Source organism: Eublepharis macularius, chromosome 8 (genome assembly GCF_028583425.1).
Source record: "Eublepharis macularius isolate TG4126 chromosome 8, MPM_Emac_v1.0, whole genome shotgun sequence".
NCBI classification, from domain to species: Eukaryota; Metazoa; Chordata; class Lepidosauria; order Squamata; family Eublepharidae; genus Eublepharis; species Eublepharis macularius.
In genome coordinates this window covers 25,604,957-25,629,059 of record NC_072797.1, presented here as the reverse complement: position 1 = coordinate 25,629,059, position 24,103 = coordinate 25,604,957, and the positions used below count along the sequence as shown (strand labels likewise).

General features: G+C 42.4%; 1 protein-coding gene and 1 long non-coding RNA gene across 2 annotated transcripts in view; one reads left to right on the top strand and one right to left on the bottom strand.

Annotated features, from left to right (window-relative positions):
• Positions 1-647: 647 nt before the first annotated feature.
• LOC129334253 (uncharacterized) lies at positions 648-22,691 on the bottom strand. The gene is made up of 2 exons (XR_008597499.1): positions 22,651-22,691; positions 648-704 (listed from the first exon to the last, which is right to left on the bottom strand). It is a non-coding gene; the product is annotated as an uncharacterized LOC129334253 (long non-coding RNA).
• Positions 21,891-24,103, top strand: part of LOC129334250 (complement component C6-like) — a 45,603-nt gene continuing 43,390 nt past the window's right edge. The window contains exon 1 of the mRNA XM_054986192.1: positions 21,891-21,985. The gene's annotated coding sequence lies outside the window, so the exon portion shown is untranslated. The remainder of the gene's footprint in view (positions 21,986-24,103) is intronic.

Below are 24,103 nucleotides of genomic sequence, written 5' to 3'. Positions count from 1 at the left end.
CTTCATAGAGGTACCAATTGTAGACTATACCCTTCCTCCTTCAGCTAGGTGGAGTACTGGAATAGAATAAAGGATAGGATTTGGGGGAGGGTTGCATGTAGAAATCTGACTTCTATGAGTCTCAGCATTTTTCTCTCAAATGTAATAGTGCTCTAGTACCCAGCAATAAGTTAATACCCTAGGGCTTACGCTAAACTCAGCATTTCTACTGGAGAAGCAAGAAGCTGCAAAAATGCTTTCTTCTAATTTCGTTTAGCCCAGATGATGGCTTCCTATCTTGATTTGGCAGATCTGTCCATATGGATCAATGCAATAGCAACCTCAAGGCTAGACTACTGTTATACATTCTACATGGGTCTGCCCTTAAAAACAACTCAGAAACACCAGTTGATTTAGAACACCATAACTGGTCAGTGCATCAATATCACACCCATTCTACATTCATTCCATTAGCCACCCATCAGTTACCAGGTTCAATTCATGGTATTGGTTATCATCTACAAAGCCCTTACTCGCCTTGGACCCATGTGCCTGCAAGACACCCTCTCCTGTTATGTTCCATCTAGACAGCTTTGCTCATTTTAGCAAAGCCTTATGAAGGTGCCTCTTTGCAACTGGGTAAGATCAGCAACTGCCCATTCTCTGTCGTGGCTCCCAGTTTGTGGAGTGGCCAGCCTGAGGAGGTCTGGAAGGCTCCTATCATTCTGCAAGAAAATGCAAAGCAGAAATGTTTGGAAGAGGGAAGCCAGGTTTATAAAGGGAATAATACTGTAGTATAGAGGAATGGTTCAATAGGGTGTGTTTATAAGGTAATAATATTGTAATCTTTTGTGCTGTTTATTGTATGTATCATCTTACTTTTACTGCTTGTCTTCTACCATTGTAAACTATTTTTCTGCTTTTTTTTGCTGGCGAAAGAAACATTTATAAACAACTGTCTCATTTTTCTGCATTGTTGGTGATATGCCATGCCTTCGACTGTTTTTGATCGCGTGGTTTTCTAATTTTGTAACCTTAATCTTATTGCACTATTTATTGGCTGTTTTACGCATTGTTTTTATGTTTTATAATCTGCCTTGAGCGAGTTTTGGGCACCTGAAAACTCTACTATAATGTCTGATAGGGCACCAAAGTACATGCCCCAGACTACCTTTTCATGCACAAAAGGAGAGTTGCTGAACTAACATGGGAAAAGAACGGGGATTCCCCTTTGAGGGACATATTTTACAGTCTGTACAGCATTTCTAAACATAACACTTTGCATAAGTATACAAAAGGAGGGTTCGGACCCTGGCATTCATATAGTTCCCTTTATAGGTCACTGGCAAGTTAATTAATAACAAATCAGAGCATGAATCTTAGGAAATCATGAGAGACACCATATTCGGCTTGAAGAAAAAATTAATAATTGTACCCTTTGAATTTTGATTATTAATGAGAGTCCAGGTTAATAAAATAGGTGAAAATATAGGGAACTGCTGTCACCCAGAAAAGAACAATTGCTTTAATTAACAGCCTCACATATTATGGAGGAAAATAGTGAACAGAGAGTCTGGTTCTGTGCCTCCAGAGGGGTTTACCATAGGTACACTAGTTAGAAATTATAGCCTTGGGCTATAGTAACTCCTCCTTTGTAAGAAAAGTATCCATTCCACATTGCTAGTCTCTGAGTTGAATAAAGCTTCTCACATACAAATGAGTTTCTGAAGGCATGCATAAGTCTTTAAGAGAAGGAAATTCTCACAATGGAAGAAGAATTGGTAGCAGTGTGTCAAATATAGTTGCAATACTGTTTGAAATGACAAAAGGTGTCAGATACACCCTGCTTATCTGCCATGTGTGCCTATTATTCTCTGTACTGTATTTGGGGCCTCTGAGAATGTGTAAAGAACTATCTGTGTAACTGTCTAACTGTGTACCCATGAGTAGCTTATCTTGCAGGTGGCTGCTTTCACTTTCTTGGCTGGCATGGGAAAGTGTCCTTGAAGTGTCGGCTGGAGCCGTATCTCCCTGAGACATGAAGTGAGCTCATCCTTGTCTTCCCCTCCCCTACCCGCCCCCAACCTTCTAGGTCCTGCGCACCTAAATTCTAACTGTCTTTCTCCCAAGGCAGGAACCCTGCCCTATAACTAACATTGCTTTGCCCATTTATGTCACTTCTGCCAATGTTGCTGTCTGAGTGTACTGATACTGATGGATCTCTAATAAAGAAACTTTAACTGGACTCTTGAAGTGTCTTCAGTGAAATAACTGGGGATCTAACTGGCAGAGCCGGACAAAAGGAGTATTTGCAATCAACCATGTGCTTGGATTTTGCTGCTACAGGGCATGGTGATGATCATTAGCTTGGACAGCTCTAAACCCGGAGGAGGATAGCTCCAGTGATGACTAGGTAGCCATGATAACTAATTGATAGAACTTCCATGTTCAGAGACAGGCCACAGAATGCCAGTTACTGTGGGCTAAAAACAGTAAAAGTTGTTATGTGCTGCTTGAGCTTTGCCACTGTGAGAAACAACATGCTCGACTCAGTAGGGATCTTATTATGAACTCTTTAAAGTCATTATGATTTTGGCACTCCTGCCTTATGTACCAGGAGAGTATGCTGTGTGAGCAATCTTTTCAATGTACACAGTCACCATAATAATAATAATACAACTGCTAGAGGTGGGCACGAACTGAAATATGAACCAAAATTCATCACGAACTGGGCCAGTTTGTGGTTCGCGAACTGGCAGTTCATCAGAGCCCATTTCTGACAAACCACCACGAACTTTTAGGCCGGTTCATTTGTTTTGTTTTTTGGTTCGTCGCTGCAGACAGCCTGGTGCCAATCAATCAATTTCCTAGGCAAGGGGGGATGGGCTTTCTGCAGCCCCGGAAGTGACCTTCTGCTTCCCTGGAAGTGACGTTTTCACAAACCAAATGAACCGGTTTGTGAACTGGGGCAAGTTTGTAAAAGTCCATGGTTCCTGAAACGCAACAAACCATAAACCGCATGGTTCGTTTTTTCTGGTTTGTGCCCATCTCTACTAACTGCGCTTACATACTGCTCCTCTAGACAAATTAGTGTCCCACTCAGAGTGGTGAACAAAATCAGTGTTATCATTATTCCCACAGTACAGCTGAGGAACTGAGGCTGAGAGGAATGGCTTACTCAAGGCCACTTGCTGAGCTCCTGGTAGTAATGGAATTTGAAGCAGGTGAGTGATGATTCGCAACCCAACCACTTAACTACTGTGGTAGAGTAGCTCTTGCATTTCATATGAATATGACAATGTGTATGTTTTCGAACTTCAGAACACATGATAAGAAACTCACATTTTTGAGGGTACTGATACTGAAAAATATGCTCACTTTCCCACAAAGGCAAATGCATGCACTCAGAGGACACTATGTAACATGCTCTTACTCCATATAACATGCTCTTAAGAGCATCAAAATCATAACAATGGAGAAGGCTTATGTCCTTTTTTTGTCAACTGCAACTGCTCTGTTGGTGTGTTCCATGTTGTTGCAACGTAGGCAGTACATCTCTCTGGTGCATGGTAGAGTCACAGCGGGGTACCAACACGGATCAATGAATCTTGATGCTGCCAGCAGGTCACAAACAGAGTTTAATCAAGGACCTGGCAGGCTGCCTTAACATTGTCAGAGAGCCACATACAGCTTTAGGGATGTGGGTTTGACAAGCACACTGTGAACAAAAATTACAGGAACCAAAACTAAAAATACCTCCACGTATCATTATATAAATGTGGGTATGTCATTATATAAATTAAAGGTATACCTTCTCTCTTTCCCACGTTGCTATGACAGATAGGTGTACAACCATTGTCAGTTTGACTGAAGCTGAAAAAGTAATCCTTATGTATTCGGGCTTTTCACACGAAATACGAGACCAGTCTTAGAGTGGCAGACATGACGGTTGATCTTGGAAATTAGCGTTAGGGAAAGATGTAAAGTTTATGGTACTATGTATCCACATTTAGATTGTGTCACTAATTAATGCTCTGCTTTTTAAAAGAATACTGGAGAACTAGAGAAGATTCTCACTATTGGTCCTAAACAACAACTTTCAGAAAGAGTAAGGACGTCAAAGCACTTTTTTAGATTTGAGCTGGGACTCAAGAAAGCTCATACCCTACCAGAAATTTTGTTAGTTTTATAGGTGCTACTGGACTCTTGCTCTTTTCCACTGTAGGTCCTTTTGTGTGTCACATGCAGTGCCCCAATATGTAGTAATAGTGAACTACAATTCCTGCTTTCATTCTGCTTCCGTAACTAGAGTTGCCAACTTGGGCTTGGGAAATTTCTGGAGATTTAGGGCAGTGACTGGGAAGGGTGGAGTTTGGGGAGAGGTTCACTGAGGAAGTGATAGCGTTCCCCCTCTGACGCTGTCATTTCCTCAAGGGGAACTTATCTCTGTAGTGGGGAGATCAGTTAATTCCTGGAAAACTCTGGTCCTCCCCATGAAGTTGGCTATCCTATCTGTAACATCCCCAAACTTAGACATGCAGAGAGCTTTCTCTAGTGGAGCCATTTGTCAGTTTCTTGCGGAACTATTGGCAGGAGCAGGATAAGAGAGCATATCACCCCAGCGCTGAAAGAGCTGCATTGGCTGCTCACTTGTTTTTAGGCTTACCTATAAAGCTTCAAAGTGCTTCTTACCTATAAAGCCCTAAATGGCTTGGAGCCAGAGTACTTGAAAGATTGCCTCCTTTCATATCATCCAGCCCATCAGTTAAGATCTGCCATTCACTGCTTTCTGTGTCCCCACCTTCAGAGGTGAAGCAGGGGACAACCAGAGACAGGGCTATTTCAGTAGTGGCACCTCACTTGTGGCATGGCCTTCCTAGGGATCCCATTTCCCCAGTCAGAGTGGGGGATCCCCCACTTTCATCTTCACCCCCGCCACCACTCATCTGGCCTGTGGGGGGAAAGGTGTGGGAATGGGACTTCTGGGTGCCCTCCAGGGGTGGTGTGACATCACTTCCAGGAGTGATGTCATTGCACAGCCCTGAGAGTGCTTACATGCTTCGCTGCAGGTTGACTTTGGCACCAAACTTCTGAGACCAAAATCAGCCCACGGCGAAGTCTGCGTGCTCCCCTGCGCAATGGCGTCACTTCCTGGAAGTGACATCATCACATGGTTGCAGCATACAAGGAAGATCATGGGAAGACCAGAAAGGTAAGCACTGGCTCTGCCTGCCATTGGAAGGCTAAGAGGACATGGGAACCCTTGAGGTTCACCTGCCACCTACATTGCTTTTAATTAAGTGGTTGATTTTTTAACACTAGTTTTTTTCTGGAAGCTGTTATTTTAAGATGCCTGTGGTCTGTTTTTATGATTTATGTTTTTTATGTTGGGCTGGATTTTCTAATGCTGGATTTTAATTAATATTGTTTTAATTTTAAAAAAAATAAAAAATTGCAAGCCGCCTAGGCCAGGTTCCTGGAAAAGTGGCATAAAATGCCCTAAATACAGTTGCACAGCATGGTCAGTACCAAAATATAATAACTGTTTTATCGGATTGAATTTAGATCCATTCAGTCTACCACTGTGGCTCCCACAGGAATCTGGTAGATCATTCTGCAAGCTTTCTATTGTTTCCAAGAAGTACTCAAAACATATCTGATAAATCTCCACCATAATGTGGAATCCTACTCTTGTGCAGAAGTAACTAGGACTTTTCTATATGTAACTTACAATGAAATTTGAATTAAGTAGAGGTAAGACCTAATCCATATGTAATATCTTATGCTTTGTGATAAGGTACTTAAACCAACCCTATAATTTTTTTCCCTTGGAAAACAGCTTTCTAAATTGTATATGGTAGTAGCTTTTAAAAAACTGACTGGTAATTTTTCTGACATTTCCCCCCCTACTGCAGTAATGATATGGAAGCAGACAGAATGTTGACTCTTTCTGCTCAACAACTTGCAGGCAAAAAAGGAAAAGTTTTAAAAAGCTGAAGAGAAGTTAAAAAGAAACTGGAGAGGGGGGGGGGGAGGAATGAAAATAATGAGTCTCGAAATGTCTTTTCTGTGACTGTAAATCTGTGACTTGATTATTCAAGGGGAAGAGTGGACCTCAGCTTCCTGCAGTGGTTGAGAAATGTTTCAGGAAACCCATTGTGATTATGAGAACTGTGTTCCGGGGACTGTTCTTGGACTCCTGCAAATTGAGTAATCCAGACATTCTGTATTTTCAACCAAAGACAATTTTCTCCAGTTGGGAAATAAGCTCATCTAAGGAAAACAAGTGGGTAGGGGCAGATTTGGCCATTCTCTCATCTCAGCCTCTGATTCTTCCCTACCAATGCTGCCTCTCGACAGTAACATCTCTTTGCTAAATCTTACCTCCAAATTTACCTCTGTTTTTCTTTAATCAACTAAGGCTGCAGTCCTAAGGACACTTTCTTGGGAGTAAGCCCCATTGAATAAAATGAGGCTTATTTCTGAGTAGACCAGCTGAAGACTGTTTAGAGAGATAAATTTGTGTCTCTATTTGGAGACCTGGATGGTGTTAAGATATAGTCCCACCACAGCCGGTCTAGAACTGGTAACTTGACCAGGGCTTTTTTCTGGGAAAAGAGGTGGTGGAACTCAGTGGTGGAACTCAGGACCGCACAATGACATCAGTTTGTGTCAGCTGGAACAAGGGGGGAGTTTTTAAAAGTTTAAATCGCCCTCAGTGAAAATGGTCACATGGCCGGTGGCCGGTGGCCCCGCCCCCTGATCTCCAGACAGAGGCCATGGCGTGGAGGGTGATCTAAACTCCCCTCAGTCTGGAGATCAGGGGGTGGGGCCACCAGTTATGTGACCATTTTCAAGAGGTGCCAGAACTCCATTCCACTGCGTTCCAGCTGAAAAAAAACCCTGAACTTGACCAAGATTAAGCAGGGATTGAACTGCGTGCTGCCATTACCAGCATTAGCACAAAGGTGGGAACTTTACAGAGACTGGCGTGAAAGACATGCCAATAAAGAGCAATAGATATGGTTCACGTAGCTGCCTTCAACACCAACCTTGAGGAGTTGATTGGTGGCAGCTTGAGTCAATACATAACTGAGGGCAACCAGGCTGTCATACATGGTAGGTCAAAACACACAAACTCCCAGTTCTCCAGTGTCTCATACAGTTTGGTCCTAACTTTGTTTTCAGTCCTTCTGATGGCAAAACTTGATGGGCCATCCAGGGTGGTAGGACACTGAAATGACCTCTCTCCCCTCATAGACAAGACAATAATTTCTTTATATTCAGGGGACTCACCACGTAAATTAAAAAAATAGTTTGTAAATCAAGAATACCCACCAACTGGTCTGTGGTGAGCATGCTCACTGCTCTCTGGAGTAATGACATTTTGAGAGCAATTAAAGATCAATTAAAACACTTCACAAGGAAGCACATTTTGTATGCATCTAATGCTTATTGTTTCAGCAATTCCCCCCCAGACCCAAAACAAATTGCTTGCCAAATGTTACAGATACCATTGCAAACATTACTTCATTGCTTTTCCCATCATACAGCTAGATTTCAAAGTCCCTGCAGTCATACCGCTCGATCTGTTGACATTTGTGAGGCACTGTTCATAATAGAGAGTCTGGCGTACAAAAACCCTGCTGGGACCTTTCCAGCCCATCTGGTGTCTTTTCTTGAAGGGAACATGGCAGGAACTGCTTCCTAGAACCCCAAAATAACACCATTCAGCTCTGAGCCAAGCTGCAAGTGATGCCTGACACAGGTTGGACACTTGTCAGCTTTCCTCAAGTTTTGATGGGGCATCCAGTTCTTGCAGCTGTAATGGAGAGCCAAGCTATAAAACCAGGACACCTACATTTCCCATCAAAACTTGAGGGAAGCTGACAAGTGTCCAACCTGTGTAAAGCATCACTTGTAGCTTGGCTCTCTACCTCCCATGCCTGAAGAAGGGAAGGTTGGCTCTCGAGAGCTCACACTCTGAAAATCTTGTTGGTCTTTAAGATGCCACTGGACTCAAATCTCCCTGTTCTAGTGCAGACCAATATGGCTACTCTTCTAACTAACCTCCCATTTCTATTTTACTACTTTAAGCACTCCTAAGAGTCCTCTGCTGCTTGAGGTTTGTATCCACAGAACAGGGAGAGAGAGATTATACCAAATTCCCCCTTGTTGCTACAGAGCCCTATCCTGTCTTGCACTTTGCTTGTGACAGGATTTTGATCCAAATCACTGCATCTATCCTTTTATTTGCATCTCACCGGGCAAGCTGGAGGAACACATCTACCCTATTCCTGGTGGCCACAGCAAAAAAGGTCATATGATCTTCTCAATATAATTCAAGGATGGGGGAGTTAGGTCCACACACAGTACAATGGTGTACAGTAGCCTTAAATTCCACAGATCCAAAAGTGAAGTTATTTTTGAGTCATTCACTAATGCTAAGATACCCATCCCATGAGATTTTATTTCAAAAAAGCAGTCTGCTGGCTGCAGAGCAATAACCTGTCCCAGGTTTGTCCTTCTGCTAATTCTCTAGGAAGGACAAGAGAGCCCTTCTCAGAAAACCCCAAGAAACAATTCTATGTTACTTTACTGTTTCCTAGCATAATACGAAACTGCATTCCCTTTGTTCAATGAATACGTCCAGGTGCATGAATAAAAAATAAAAACACTTAGCTATACAATCTAAATATTTTTTTTCATGTGCTGACTGCTTACATAACCTTCTGACACTAAAGTTCCTTGGGGATGCAATTAGCTATCTTTATCAGCATCCAAAGTCTTATTGCATCCCTGTCTCCCTGGCTGACATACAAGGAAGTACACTGCTGCAGATGTTCCAATGCCCTTATTTCTTGTCCTTTTCTTCCATCATAAAAGAGAAGGTGAAAGCTCAAGTCAGGAATAAGGATGGTACCATACTGTGCCTCTATAATTGATCTCCCACCCCAGGACAGCATGGAGCTAAGAAGTCATGAGTCATGATGACAGCAAATGAGGAGTTCTAGCTGCCGTGTTGCTTCATGACGGTATGTATAGTGGAAGACCATCAGGAGCAGCAGAAAAGTACCTGGGGGCTATAGAACAGGTACAGCATGCCAGCAAGAGGGGCGCATGAGGCTCACCACCTCTTGTAGCCCAGCTGTTGACTACATCAGAGTGCCCAAAAACATAGAAAAGAGGATTCTGGATTCCCAGGAGAAGTTCCAAGCTTGATTGACAATATAGTGAGCTGATGGACTAAGGCTTGTGACCTGATTTCCCCAAGGCAAGCTAGTCAGTAGCAGACACTTGAACATGGACAGTCATTTCTATATCGGTATGAAGCATTTTTTAAATTTAAAAAAATGTTTCCTTGGCTCTCAAATGCATGGGTTAGAAGGGCAGAGATGTATAATAGGAAGACTGAATAGGACTAAAGAGACCGGGGTAAAGATGCCCTCCCCTCTCCAAGCTCATTTTGTAACCTGCCCATCACATTGCCTCTGCACCTGGCCTGCCTAACAGGACTGTTGGGAGAATCAAACCAGGGGTGGGAAAGTAAGAACTCTGTATGTGATCTCAGGATTGCAGGCTAAAAACAGCAGGCTAAAAATGTAATGGATCATTCACACAAGGAGACAAACAGCCTAACTATATTTTCCTTGTGATTATGGGAACAAATTGCATGGAGACAAAAAAAAATCAATGAAATTTATTTAGTTTGCTAATTTATCCAAGCTGGGAACTGGGATTGAGGTGGAACAGAGTTCAATTATAAACTCAGTTTTGTTTTAGGTCAGGGTCCGAGAGTTTAAGACTGGTTCTTGCAGGCCCCTGATTTCACATCCTAGTGCTAGAATCAGTCCTCCTTTGAGGTCCTCGAGCACATTTCTTGAGGCTTCCTTCAGTAGTTGATATTTTACAGGCTGTATTTGCATCCTGTTCCCAGATTATCAGTAAACTTTGGAAATTATTTAATGCAAAGCTATCACTTTGCTTTAACTTTTTAGAACATGTTGGCATAAAAAACCCCCTTTGTTTCAGCTCCAGGCAACAGAACTTTCCACTCTCTGTCGTGGCAGGTTCTCTGATCCTCTGCAGGGTCTTTTCTTGCTTTCCTTCAGACACTGGCTCTTCCCACCAAGCCGTCTCATTAAATAAGGAAACCAAGACTTTGCCAGGCTGCATTTTGCAGTCGGATATGGAAAGGGTTCTCTTGTTAGTACAGATAAAGGGCCAGTCTGAGCCCAGGAAAAATGAACAGGGAGTGGGGACGAGGACGACACTCACCCATAATTCTGAGAATAGCTCCTTCCAAATTACCTTGGCCTTTCTTGTCTCCCACCATTCCCTGCCACCAGACACACATCATTCTCAAGTCTATCCCTTGACTTCCAGTGCCCATCAGCAAGTCTGACTTTATAACACAAAATCTGCTCCCAGAGGCAAGGATTGCCTGCACGTTCCATGTTCCTACAGTAACATAAAGTTCGAGGGCTTCCTGGGAGTCATTCCACCTTATTTGAGATGTAATGTGGTCACATTCATCACCCCTAAAGTCACATCCTGGAGATAGGCAGTATTGCTGGCAATGGATCTTGTTGGTCACATAATGAGCAAAAAACTCTTCCTGCCCTTTTTACCTATCCATGTTCTCTCAAAGTCAAATCTGAGACAGCTGTACATACAGGCAATCTTTTGGTGGAACTACCCCTCTCTTCCCTCTTCACCTTGAGATCATTTCCTATTTCAGAAGCCACATAATTTTCTATTAATGTGATAGCATCTTGAAATTATACTGGTTTTAACTTGTTAGATTCACGGAGTAATAGTCTGAACTTGATAGCATGAGACTATGCTATTGTTGAAATTTGAGTTCTAGTTGCACCATGGACGAGGGTACACTGGGAGGAGGAGAAAGGATCTTACAAAAGAAAATTTGCTGGACTTTATCAAGAGGATCCAGTGGTCTGTTGACCTAGATTGGGGCAGTGTAGAGCAATTTGGGAAGAATGATGGCTTTCTATAACTTCAGCAAAAGAGGGAACAGTTGACCACCTTTGGTATAAAAGAATTTCTTAGACTGTGAGCCAAGCTACAAGTGACGCCTGACACAGGTTGGACACTTGTCAGCTTCCCTCAAGTTTTGATGGAAAATGTAGGCATCCTAGTCTTGCAGCTGTAATGGAGAGCCAAGCTGTAAAACCAGGACGCCTACATTTCCCATCAAAACTTGAGGTAAGCGGACAAGTGTCCAACCTGTGTAAGGCGTCACTTGTAGCTTGGCTCTCATAGGGTTGGAAGGGACCTCCAGGGTCTAGTTCTACCCCCTGCACAATGCAGGAAATTCACAAGTACCTCCCCTTCCCCCCTCACACACCCAGTGACCGTTGCTCCATGCCTAGAAGATGGCAAAACACTGTCAGGAATCAGGATCCCTAGCTGAACTGGCCTGGGGAGAATTGCTTCCTGACCCCAAGGTGGTGATTGGCATTACTCTGAACATGTAAGAAGAGTTGAGAATGGTTAATGTCATTTGGGTCTTTCTTATGACAGATTTTATATGGGAGTTCCAGGATAAGTCATAATTAAACATTATACTGAGATAGTTAAACTGTCTAACTTCTTTGATAGTTTCTCCATAAATTTGCCAGAATTTTTTCTTCAAACACCTTGACTTAGAGAATCTCAGGAACGTTGTTTTGGCAAAATTAATTGTCAACAACTCTCGACTCGAGTGCAAAAGATGCAGAAATCGTTCGTGATTTTCTTTAAGCCAATTGAGGTTCAGCTGAAAAGTGAGTCATCAGCATATAAAAGCATTGGTAGTGGTTGGTTTGCAAAGTATGGTAACTATTAATGAGTATTATTTTGCACATTTGGGAAGAAGTTATTTATGTATAAATTAAATAAAGTGTGGAGCTAAGACACATCCTTTCTGTACGCCTTTTCCAATTTTTGTTGATCTCGGAGATGGATTCATATTGAAGATTTTTAACTGTAGAACATTCCCAGTATATAAATTCTTAATCAGGGCTAGTAGCCGCTTAGGAATAGAGGTGGAATTCAACTTTCTCATAAACGAGCGTGGGGTACCAAATCAAAAGCTGCTCAAAGATCAACAAAGGCAGCAAATATAGATTCTCCATTGGTTTTAATATATTTATTGACAAGGGTCAGTAGAATCAAAGTGTTGTGTATGCATTTACAGACTTTTCAAAAGCCAAACTGCTCTTGCCAAATTATGTTGTGTTCTTCCATCCACTCTATTAATTTATTCATTGAAAAAGCAGCATATATTTTATTCAATACAGGAAGTAAGCTAACTGGCTTATAATTAGAGGGATCCACTCTTATCCCCTTCTTATAAATAGGGGTAATTCATGCCAATTTCCAGCTTTCAGGAATTACTCCAATTTGGTTAATTTTTGTAAATAAGGGGGCTAATACTTCTGCCCAACATAATGGGTCTAGCTTAAAGAGTTCAACCAGTAGAAAGCCACACCCAGGAAACTTTCCAGTTTTCATTTGTTTAATTATAGCTAGAACTTCACATGAGGACACTGGAAGCCAACCAGATAACTGTATGATATCAATGCTGAAAGAAGAGAAGAGGCCTCTCACAATACCTCTAAACATATCTTCAAAGTAGCATTTCCAGGAGGACAATGGGTTATCAGATGCTAAGTTGTCACCTCGCTGAAAAGATCTAAGTTCTTACCAAATGGCTCCGTCATTCTTTTCTTTTAAGTAATTAGAAAAGTCTGGAGTAAACTGCTTCTGGACTCTTTTTGATTTTGCTTCTGCATGCTCCCTCTTTTTTTGCTTGATTAGGTTTCAAAAGAAGGAATGACTTTGGTTGTTGGGGGTTTTCCGGGCTGTATTGCCGTGGTCTTGGCATTGTAGTTCCTGACGTTTCGCCAGCAGCTGTGGCTGGCATCTTCAGAGGTGTAGCACCAAAAGACAGAGATCTCTCAGTGTCACAGTGTGGAAAAGATGTAGGTCATTTGTATCTACTCAGGAGGGGTGGGGTTGAGCTGAGTCATTCTGTAAGAGTTTCCCAGGGTGTGGAATGCTAATGGCGGGAGGCTTCACTGTAACCTGAGGAGGTTCTTTTGCATATGGATTGGTGCTTGATGTGCTAATCTTCTCTGCAGGGCTATTGTCGGGTGTGGAGTGTTTTGTTGGCCTGGTGTTTTTCAGAACTGGAGCCCATGCTCTGTTCATTCTTAAGGTTTCTTCTTTCCTGTTGAAGTTTTGCTTATGCTTGTGAATTTCAATGGCTTCCCTGTGCAGTCTGACAAAGTAGTTGGAAGTGTTGTCCAGTATTTTGGTGTCCTGGAATAAGATACTGTGCCCTGTTTGAGTTAGGCTATGTTCAGCCACTGCTGATTTTTCAGGCTGTCCAAGTCTGCAGTGTCTTTCATGTTCTTTTATTCTTGTCTGGATGCTACGCTTTGTGGTCCCGATGTAAACTTGTCCACAGCTGCAGGGTATACGGTATACTCCTGCAGAGGTGAGGGGGTCTCTGCTGTCTTTTGCTGATCGTAGCATCTGTTGTATTTTTCGGGTGGGTCTGAATACTGCTTGAAGGTTATGCTTTTCCATAAGCTTTCCCATCTGATCAGTAATTCCTTTGATATATGGCAAAAACACTTTTCCTGTAGGTGACTGTTTTTCCTTGGTTGTTTGATTCATCCTGGGTTTGATTGCTCTTCGGATTTCATTTCTGGAGTAGCCATTTGCCTGAAGTGCGTGGTTTAGATGATTAATTTCCTCATTGAGAAAGCGCGGCTCACATATCCGTCTTGCACGATCCACTAATGTTTTCATTATGCCTCTTTTCTGTCGGGGGTGGTGATTGGAGTTTTTGTGTAAGTACCGATCAGTGTGAGTTGGTTTCCTGTAGACCTTGTGACCTAACTGAAAGTTTGCTTTGCGGATGACCAAGGTATCCAGGAATGAGAGTTTTCCCTCACTTTCTTTCTCCATTGTGAATTGTATGTTCAGGTGGATGTTGTTGAGATGATTCAAAAACTCCCTCAATTCTTCCTCCCCATGGCTCCAAATGATGAATGTATCATCCACAAACCGGAACCATACACTGGGTTTGTGGGGTGCTGATTCTAGAGCTGTTTTTTCAAAATGTTCCATGTAGAAGTTTGCTATAACTGGGCTGACAACCACTTACTTCCAATGGGACAACGAATTCTATGAACAGATGGATGGGGTGGCCATGGGGAGCCCACTCAGCCCAGTTATAGCAAACTTCTACATGGAACATTTTGAAAAAACAGCTCTAGAATCAGCACCCCACAAACCCAGTGTATGGTTCCGGTTTGTGGATGATACATTCATCATTTGGAGCCATGGGGAGGAAGAATTGAGGGAGTTTTTGAATCATCTCAACAACATCCACCTGAACATACAATTCACAATGGAGAAAGAAAGTGAGGGGAAACTCTCATTCCTGGATACCTTGGTCATCCGCAAAGCAAACTTTCAGTTAGGTCACAAGGTCTACAGGAAACCAACTCACACTGATCGGTACTTACACAAAAACTCCAATCACCACCCCCGACAGAAAAGAGGCATAATGAAAACATTAGTGGATCGTGCAAGACGGATATGTGAGCCGCGCTTTCTCAATGAGGAAATTAATCATCTAAACCACGCACTTCAGGCAAATGGCTACTCCAGAAATGAAATCCGAAGAGCAATCAAACCCAGGATGAATCAAACAACCAAGGAAAAACAGTCACCTACAGGAAAAGTGTTTTTGCCATATATCAAAGGAATTACTGATCAGATGGGAAAGCTTATGGAAAAGCATAACCTTCAAGCAGTATTCAGACCCACCCGAAAAATACAACAGATGCTACGATCAGCAAAAGACAGCAGAGACCCCCTCACCTCTGCAGGAGTATACCGTATACCCTGCAGCTGTGGACAAGTTTACATCGGGACCACAAAGCGTAGCATCCAGACAAGAATAAAAGAACATGAAAGACACTGCAGACTTGGACAGCCTGAAAAATCAGCAGTGGCTGAACATAGCCTAACTCAAACAGGGCACAGTATCTTATTCCAGGACACCAAAATACTGGACAACACTTCCAACTACTTTGTCAGACTGCACAGGGAAGCCATTGAAATTCACAAGCATAAGCAAAACTTCAACAGGAAAGAAGAAACCTTAAGAATGAACAGAGCATGGGCTCCAGTTCTGAAAAACACCAGGCCAACAAAACACTCCACACCCGACAATAGCCCTGCAGAGAAGATTAGCACATCAAGCACCAATCCATATGCAAAAGAACCTCCTCAGGTTACAGTGAAGCCTCCCGCCATTAGCATTCCACACCCTGGGAAACTCTTACAGAATGACTCAGCTCAACCCCACCCCTCCTGAGTAGATACAAAGGACCTACATCTTTTCCACACTGTGACACTGAGAGATCTCTGTCTTTTGGTGCTACACCTCTGAAGATGCCAGCCACAGCTGCTGGCGAAACGTCAGGAACTACAATGCCAAGACCACGGCAATACAGCCCGGAAAACCCCCAACAACCATCGTTCTCCGGCCGTGAAAGCCTTCGACAATACAAGGAATGACTTTCTTCTTTCTAAAGTTCCAAACTTCCTCCATGCAACGTAGGCTTTTTTTAGCTCTAATTTATATTGTTGGCAATCATGATCAATGTTCTATATATCTTAATTGGCTTTGCCAAAGCAGAAGAAAGAAGACCAACCAATTGATCTAACTTTTCAGCAGAATTTTCAATATTATCAGTTTGAATCTAACATGGCCCTACCATCTTTATTGCAACTAGTAACTTGGCTTATCCCAATTGATTCTTGCTATATTAAACCTAAACTTAAATCCTAGGGATTCACTGGAAAAAAATCTTTGTTAACTGTATGAAACTGATTATTTCAAAAAGATTGGGCTATGCTAAAATTCAAAGCTGATAGGAAACACTTTACTTTCATTTATTTTATCAGAAAATGTTTGAACTGGCTAAATATTTCTTTTATTTAGCAGTTCCAAAACTCTTTAATGTCACCTAGATGCAATGTGTTACCTTCTGCCAAGATGAAGGGCTGTTTTAGTAGAATTCTCCCTGAGAAACGTTATTGTAAAGATCAAGTTGACTCTATCACCCATATAATTTTTAGCTGCCCCCATTATAATTCACTTCACAACCAATATATTATTCCCTGGACTGAACATCTATAGAACATTTCTGAACAACAAAAACTAAAGATTTTACTACCAGGCAAGATAAAGTATACATGTGATCTAGCCATATTTATCTATGCAGTTATAAATTACTTGTGAAATACTTTGACAAATGGCTTACAGGCTGTTAAGTTACAGAGAAAGGAAAGTAGGTTACAACTGGTTGATGCGTAAAAACCCATGCCTTTCCTCCAAGTAATAAAATATGTACAAACTGTTCAATCAGGGCTTTTTTTCAGCTGGAACGCAGTGGAACAGAGTTCCGGCACCTCTTGAAAATGGTCACATGGCCCCATCCCCTGATCTTCAGACAGAGAGGAGTTTAGATTAAACTCCCCTCTGTCTGGAGATCAGGGGGTGGGGCTGTGGAATATGGATTTAATGAAAGAGATTTTATATACCATTTCTGTGCCTTCCAGTATTATATGCACTTTTACTATGCCCAGGAGCTATTGTAGTATTTGTAACGCAACTTGCAAGAAAATGACACTTGAAACAAAGGACCAAAGAAGAATGTATGTTAAACATGTTAATCACTGTGAGAACTGAGAATTAACAGTACAATGCTTGCTATATGATAGAGATGTACCTGTCACACACCTGCTGTATGATTCTGTATGATTCTAATACAAAAAGCTCTTTGCAAGAACTGTTAATGCAAAATGTTGCAAATTAGGTCAGCCAGAATTAGCAAAATCTGTCTCAAGGCTGGGAAAGCGAGAAACTGCAGAACTGAGGGCACATTCCTTTCCATCCACAGAACCCAACTTCTTGCAAGCCCCAAGGTTGCAAAGAAGTGACTTCAGCGACTTCAGGGCGCCGCTGTTAAACATAACATTGGCAAAAAGGAGGGGGCAGGAATAGGCCCATAAGAAGAGATGTGTGAGAGAAAGGAGGAAGATGTTCGTCCTAGAAATAATGCCAAGGACAGATAGGAAATTGCAATCTTGCAATTTCTCCAATTATGCAACTGGCCTAAGTTGCTTCTTCCAGTCAAAGTACCCCTAGACATTTGTGTCAAGATAGGAGGTGGTCCCCTTTCTATGCCAGTGGGGGACCCCTGTATTCTGCGAGCCAATAAGATAACAAATATTATAATGAGCTAAAAAGTATTAATAGCTTTGCACTGCTATTGTAGCTCTGATGAGCTTTGGACATGAGGAGACCTTCTACTCCTGTGTAATTGCTCCTCCATTGTTTAATTAAACAATCTATATTGCTTCAATCAACAGGACTCCTGGCGTGTCTTTCTCATTGTGATTGGCTAGAGGGACACTCAAGGCACCAGGTTGTGCTTAACAGAGCCACCGGCCATGTGACCATTTTTGCCTAGGGCAATTTAAACTTTTAAAAACTCCCCCCTTGTTCAAGCTGACCCAAAATGACATCATTGTGCAGTCCTGAGTTCCACCACCTCTTTTTCCAGAAAAAAGCCCTCGGTTCAATTATACCTATTTATACCAGTGTTCAATTATACCTATTTCAGCCACCTGAAAATCATTACAGCTATCAGGTTGCAGCCATTTTCTTTCAAGATAACATTATCTGTGGACAAAGGCTCAAGGATTTCCCCCTTTTGGAAAACCAAGGTCTTCATTAATACCTAAAGCACTCTAAGATAGCTACTTGCATTACCCCAATAATCTTTGGCTTGTTCCTCCAACAAGGATTTATCAGCCTTCTTTGCAGACCCAGTCAAATAAATAGCAAACAATGTAGCTTCTGTAGCCCTTTCAAAGATAGTCAGATAGATGTCTAGCTCACCATCTTCCATCATTTCAAATAGTGTAAAGTGGACAGAGAGCTGGATACTCATCTCTTCTTTGTCAGCTGGTGGTACAACTGCTGGAGGCACTTTCATATCTCTCACGAGGTCTCTAAGGAGTTGGTCTTGGGTTTTTCCCTGTTCAGCCTTCTATTTTGCACTTCCAGCTGATTCCAAGGAGACTGTAGAAACCCTGCACCAGTGCTTGGAACCAGTTTTGTGGTGGATGTGGGCTAGTAAATGGAAGCTTAATCCTGAAAAGATGGAAGTGCTACTGGTAAGCAGATGGTCTGATCCAGCATTTAAGGTGTCACCCATTCTGGATGGCATTGCACTCCCCTTGAAGAGCAGTTCCATAGTCCGGGGTTGCTCTTGGACCCAGGCCTACTGTTGGATAAGCAAGTGGCAGTTGTGGCGAGGAGTGTCTTTTATGAGCTTTGCCTGGTTAGCCAACTGCAGCCTTTCCTGGGCTGAAAATATCTGGCCACTGTAGCACATGCCCTGGCTACATCTAGATTAGATTACTGCAATGGATTGTACATGGGGCTGTCCTTGGAATGTGTTCAGAAACTTCAATTGGTGGGAAACGCTGCTGCCAGATTGTTGACTAGAGTGGGTCATAGAGATGATATTACTCCAGTCTCAGCCTATCCACACTGGCTCCCAATTTGTTTCCAGGCATGACCTTTAAGGTCCTATATGGTTTTGGACAATGCATTTGACAGACTGCCTACTCCGTTATGAACCTCCCCAACCACTGTGGTAATCAGTTTGGTATAATGGTTAAGAGCAGCAGGACTCTAATCTGGAGAACTGAGGGCCAAGCTACACATGACGAATGACACTTGAACGGCAAGTGGATTGAGTGGAGGGCAAGTGAACAGGGAGAAATACACTTGCCATTCAAGTGTCATTCGTCATGTGTAGCTTGGCCCTGTGTTTGATTCCTCTCCTCTGCTTGAAGCCGGCTGGGTGACCTTGGGTCAGTCAGAGCTCTCTCAGCCACACCCACTTCACAGGGTGATTGTTGTGAGGATAATAAGACACTTCATAAACCACTTTGAGTGTGGCATTAAGTTGTCCTGAAGGGCAGTATATAAATTGAATGTTGTCATTGTTGTTGTCTTCAGAGGCCCTGCTTCAGCTGCTCACACCTTCTGAGATAAGTTATGGGGCAATCAGCCAGCAGGTGAAGACATTTTTGTTTTGTTTGGTGTACCCACAGTGACTCCTCCTTCATGCCAAAGGTTTTAATTGTTGTTTTTATGTCTTTGTATGTTTTAAAAGCTCTGGTTTTAACTGTTTTAATTATGTCTTTTGGTTGATTTTAATGGTTTTATAATGGTTATTAATGGTTTAATGTTATTTTAGTACACGTGTTTTAATTTATTAGCTGCCTTAGTAGCCCTTGTGAGGACAGAAAAGCAGAATATAAATTTTGTTAAATAAACAAATGGCTAACCAGGTTTGCTGCTGCTGTTCTTGTTTTGGCCCAAGACACACTTCAACGATTATATGTTACCACCAACTCTTAACTACCCACTGCCATAGATATCTTTTCCCAACACCTTAAGTGGAAGCAGCCATTCATGCTTCCAAGTTTTTAGTATCTTTAAATATCCTTTCTAACCACAAGGGTTGTTTCCAACACCAATTTCACCTGAATCAAATCCTGCCCTTCGCCTAAAAGCATCTCCTCCAGTCACCTACTACTGAACTGATCCCCGCCACCACCACCTGGGACTACCACACAAGCACCGTTTTAGAAGCACAGTTGCTTAGGTGCAGCCCTTTCTCCTGAGGACATACCACCATTTACACATCTCAGAGAGCTCAGCTCCAGCTGATGTAAAGTCAGACTATAAATAATATAAATAAATAGAATTTTGCCCTTTCAATTTTATGAGGCAGTGGACTGGTTCTTTGGGTTTTCTCATAAAGTACACTAAATGCTTTAGACAGTAACCCGTCAAAATATGGGATGCAGTAATCCTTTCCTTCAATTTTCTGTTCCTTAACTGATATACACACAAATCTGGCCTTTATCTCAGAAACATTTGCAGAACTGTACTTCTCATATTTCCTTTGGGGATATTTAGGACAATTTTTTTTTTAACCTTTCCACTTCTGTTTAAAAATGTATATTTTGGTTGTTGTGGGTTTTCCGGGCTGTATTGCCGTGGTCTTGGCAGAACGATGGTTGTTGTGGGTTTTCCGGGCTGTATTGCCGTGGTCTTGGCTGTTCTCCGGCCGTGAAAGCCTTCGACAATGTATATTTTGTTTATAAAATTTACACCTTGCCTTTCTGCCCAATTAGGGCCACCAAAGATTGAATTTGGGTTCAAGCCGTGTATGTGTGTGTGTGCGCTCTATCTTTCTACTATTGTTCTTTTAACAGCAACCAAATGCACCTAAACTTAGCAGATGGTCACATGTTTCATTTCTGTGCTGCTGTTAAAATGGAAGATGAAGAGTTAGGGGGGAAAGCATCCCATGATAAGGTAGGGTTGGCAGCTCCAAGTTTGGAAATTCCTGGAGATCTGGGGGGAGAAACCTGGAGAAAGTGGGGTTTGGGGAGGAAAAAGACCTTGGCATGGCATAATTCCATAGAGCTCACCCCCCCCCCCAAAGTAGCCATTTTCTCCAGGTGAATTGATCTCTGTGGCCTGGAGACCAGTTGTAATTCTGGGACATCTCCAGCCACTACCTGGAGGCTGGCAACCCTATGATAAGGTAAAGATAGACATAGTGCAGTGGGAAGGAAGATGTAATATTTTAAGTATGGAGAAAATGAGTTGTAATACACATTTTATGTCCTGAAAACAAATGCTTCAAAATGTGGCCGCTGTGTTTTCAAACCACTTCCATCGTGTTTACAGTGCTGCAACTTTTTCACTCTGTGGAGAATGATAACAATAATTTTATTTGCTGTCCTCTGAGATAGGGCTACCATTGTCAACTTCAACCTGAGAATTTCCCAGACACTTGGGGGCATTGCCTGGGGAGGGAGCTCTGCAGAGATTGAGACCATCAGGCCTGCCTTCAGAAGATGCTATTTGCTCCTGGGGAACTGATGATCTCAGTAGTGGAGATCAGTTGTTAATTCTGATAAAACTTCAGCCCAAACACCTGGAAGTTAGCAGCCCCAGATAGGGTAGGCAGTAGAGTTGCCAGCTTGTGAAATTCTTGGAGATAAGAGGGGAGCTTGGAGTTAGGGATGAGGAGGGAGCTCAGGGAGTGTGCGCGCTGCCTAGGATTGCTAACCTCCAGGTGGTAGCTGGAAATCTCCAAGAATTACAAACAATCTTCAGGCAACAGTGATTAGCTCCTGGAGAAAATGGCTACTCTGGAGGGTGAACTCTATGGTATTATACCCTGTTGAGGTCCCTCCCTCCCCAAATCCTGCCTCCCCCAGCTCCAGCTCCTAAATCTTCAGGAATTGTCTAACCCGGACTTGGCAACCCTAGCAGAGAATTTGTTCAAACAATTTCTACCACTTTCAGAATGTTTGTCTGTCTTTACCTTTAGTAATTCTAAAGCAAAGACAGAAAAGTTGTTCAGTTTCCAGGACTTAAATTTTATGAATATACATTTTTCTCTTTTTAGCTATATCAAGTAGCAAGGGTAATGCTGTCATTAATTTTTATGGATTATTTGAGATGTCCCTATTTGCTTGGGTTTTTTTCTTTTCCTCTTTTCTTGTTGCCGCAACCTATGCAGCTATTGTTCTGACATATGAGTGGCTCTTTACTCAAAAATAAGCTCAGTCATTTCATTAATCCTTTTTCTTGAGTAAGCCTGGGTTGGTGGTTATATTTTAATGTAATGCAAACAAAACCTTTGAGTTGCGCCATGGTTGTATGTTCCTCATTCCGATGGGCTGTTGTGAACTCAGCCCTTAAGGTCATTGGAGTCCATAAAAACGTTTCCTTTTGCACAGAACCACTTAAGGCGAATTTAGCAGTCAGCTTGCTGTTTGGGGATACTTTGACATTGCACAAATTACAAAGGTAAGTTTTTCCTGCTTTGGTACACTCATCTTGACTTATAATTACAATGCATGTCTTTGCAATAAGAAGTATGTCTTTAAAATAAAAAAGCCTTATGACACCTTAAAGACTAACAAAATTTATTCCAGCATAAATTTGTGTGAGTCAGAGCTGAACTGTGGCTTGTGAGTCACAGCTTATGCTGGAATAAATTTAATTAGTTTTGGAGGTGTCACTTACTTTCTATCTTATTTTGCTGCAACAGACTAATAGTGCAAGTCTACACAGGTTTACTTGGAAGTAAGTCTCATTATATTCAATAAGACTCATTCCTTGGTAAATACGCATAGGATTATACTGTGACACAGCTGTCCCTCTGGAATTATAGTATGTCTCTGGTGACTTTGGAGATATTTAGTGCAACTCTTCTAAAAGATCACTACACTCTCAGAATGGAATATAATAATGCTGGCATTACCTTTTGCGAGGGATGTCTGTGTGTTGCAACTTGCAAACCACTGTTGTTTTCATAGCAAAATACCATTACAGGAAGGAGAGGTGTTGTAATTCTAGCTGCACTGCTCATGATTTTTCCTCCTTTCTGGTAAAGTGTTAAGCCTAACGTTTCTGTGGCTTAGATGCTTCATAAGTTGTTATGTTTCCCTGGCCGTTTCCAGACGGCTTACCTTCTGCCGCTCCATGCCGCAACGTCGAGGCTTGTCCTGGGGCGAACAAGAAATATCGCGTGAGTTTTGTGCGACGTTGCGCAAAACTTGCACGAGAAAACACGATATTTCGCGTTTTCCCCGGCACGAGCCGCGGCGTTGCGGCATGGAGCGGCAGAAGGTAAGCCATCTGGAAACAGCACTAAAAGCTCTTTGTGAGCTGATTTCCAACAGCTTTTGATGAATATGGAGGGGAAAAAGTTGAGTTAGGGTAAAACAAGCTGGAATATAAACCAACACTTTTAAAAGACAGTTTTTGGAAGAATCATTATTTGTGGAACATTCAAGTTAAGGTTGTCAGGTGTTTCTTTACACTTTGACCTGCTCTGTGTCTTTAGCATCACTGAAAGTAAGTAAACTGGCAAATCTTTTTCTAGCATGGAAATACATGGTATGGGGCAGGAGATAATGTTACTGACTAAATAACAACAACACTTATATACTGCTTTTCTAGGCAGATTAGTGACCCACTCAGAGCGGAGAACAAGTCAGTGTTGTTATTATTCTCACAATACAGCTGGAGAGCTGGGGCTGAGAGAATTGGCTTACGCCCCGCTCCCTGCTGAGCTTGTGGCAGTAGTGGGTTTCAAACCAGCAAAGTGCTTATTTGAAACCTAGGGTTGCCAGGTCCAGACTGGGAAATTCCTGGAGATTTGGAGGGTGAAGCCTGGAGAGGGTGGGGTTTGGGGAGGGGAGGGGCCCGAGTGGGATATAATGCCATAGAGTTCACCCTTCAGAGCAGCCATTTTTTCCCTGGGGAACTGATCTCTGTTGCCTGGAGATCAGTTGTAATTCTGGAAGATCTCCAGTTACCACCTGGAGGCTGGCAACCCTATTCAAACCTGACCACTCAACCATTAAGTATAGCAGGGAGTAGGGTCATCAACCTCCAGGTAGTGCCCTGAGATCTCCTGGAATGACAACTGGTCCCCTTGTGACAAAGTTCAGTTCCCCTGGAGAAAACAGCTGCTTTGAAGGGTGGACTGTATAGCATTATACCCTGTTTAGGTTCATCCTTTCCCCAAGCCATCCCAAATCTTCAGGAATTTTCCAACCCATCGTTGGCAACCCTACTTGGAGATCAAATTCAAATTGTTATGTAGACCATGAAACTCAAGGGAGGACCTTGGGCCACGTGACTCTACATGTTGTGAGGGGGGAAAGAGGTAAGCCCATTTGAATCTGCCACACTGTGGTCTTTAAAGAAAAGATGCTAAATGAGAAGCATGACAGAGGAATTTCTGTCTGTGCCAGGCAAGCACAGAACAAAGCTAACACATCCCTACCTCCCCCAACCTCTGCAATCCTTTTAGATATGGTAAAAATATTTGAAATGTTGTAAACTGAGGTAAAAATGGTTTTAAAATACTGTAATACTAACTTACATAGATATAGGATGGTGAAGGATTTCTAA